We start from the raw sequence: 1,748 nt of genomic DNA on the forward strand, positions 1-1,748 counted from the left end.
CACACGGCCTCACCACACATAGATCACCACACAAACACTACCACACTTCACACATCCCCACATCCCCCCTCACACACACACCGCCACACCTCACCACCTCACACATCCCCCCACACACACACACACACCGCCACACCTCACACATCCCCCCCCCACACACACACTGCCACATCAACACACTCCCACACATCCTGTTTAAACTGAACATAGATCTTTCTCCATCACAGCCTAATTAGAGAATACAAAACTTTTCTCAGTTCAATTTTCATTTCAGCAACCGCATGAACCCTGAGGTTATATACTTAATTCTAGACTCCGTTAATTTTGACTTGTTGACAGTTCTCGGTCATGATTTTTGAACTGTAACAAGACACACTGGACACACTGGACTATAATTCTAGTCCCGAAAAAATGTTATGAAAGGGATGTTGATTTGCAGTATTTTCTTTTTCAGGCAGTGAGTCACGCAAATGAAGCAGGAAAAGGACGAAAATTTCCGACAAGTCACGGTGTACTCTACTGGTATATCTACAGCGGGAACCCAGAATGATCACTTTTTTTTTTTTTCTCCTCACACTGGGAGTAATAGTTTTGGTTTCCTTAAAATCCTTACCGGTACTTCACTCGCTTTTTTTTTCACTACAGCTAACGCCAAAAGATTTAATAGTTGCATTTAATTCTTCTCATTACAAGCGACTATATTCAGCCTGAGAGAGCCTCTTGTAATAAAGTAAAAAAACCATCTCAGTAAACCGTTTCGCAAGATGCGTCGTTTTATTTTCAACTGTATTTTGGTTGTGTTTCTATCGCCAGACAGTTTTATTCAGCCTAGGACAGAGCTTACGTCGTTAAGGCGTGAAACTGCAGTTTTATATATATATATATATATATATATATATATATATATATATATTGCCAGCCAGTAACGCATGCCCATCAGAATGATATAATTGGTGTAATTAGATGTGTCAATAATAAGCTTAATTAGCAGGTAGGGCAGGTACTCGCTACTCATACATATCAGAGCATCAGTAAGTGGTGACACGTGCCACGGGGAAACACAGTATTACAGTGTTATGTATACAAAGCCGCAGTGGCGATGTAGGGATTAATTCATTTGTGTCTGATGGTATTTACTGTACCTTTGCCTGGGAGGCTACGTTTAAGGCATCTGTCTGTCTGTCTGTCTGTGGGTCACTTAGTAACAGTATTAAAGAAAAGACGGATGAAATGTCACAGAATTTTAAATATGACTGAAGGCCGTCACAGAAGCAGACGATATAAGTCTGGGCGAAAAAGGTCAGAGGTTAAGGTCAAAAAGGGGAATGGCACTGTCTTACCCGAAGTACGCACTCAGTGTCCTTGTATATTTGTTTTCTTTTGTAATTTTCTGCTTTTTTTTTTTACTGCATGCTGTTTAACCCATTCATGATAGTCATTAGTCAACACGAGTACATTCATTCATTCATTCATTGCCAGACGCCATGTATCCCAAACGGGGTGACCAAGGGCTTAGAGTTAATTGTTTTACAGGGAGGGGCACTAATCCTCCACCAACCCCACTTGACACGTAGGGAGAACGTTATGCCAACAGCATCTGGTGTTCCCAGGCGGTCACCCATCCAAGTACTAACTTAGTTTATATTTGCTATCAATATACTTTCACGCATCGGTTCCAAGCTGTTGACTTGGTAGTAAAACCCTTCCAATCCTCTTGACTATATCTACTTGGCTTAGTAAAAAATTAA

The sequence above is a fragment of the Coenobita brevimanus genome, chromosome 64, assembly GCF_032717465.1.
Source record: "Coenobita brevimanus isolate Jiangsu-jjx chromosome 64, ASM3271746v2, whole genome shotgun sequence".
NCBI lineage: Eukaryota > Metazoa > Arthropoda > Malacostraca > Decapoda > Coenobitidae > Coenobita > Coenobita brevimanus.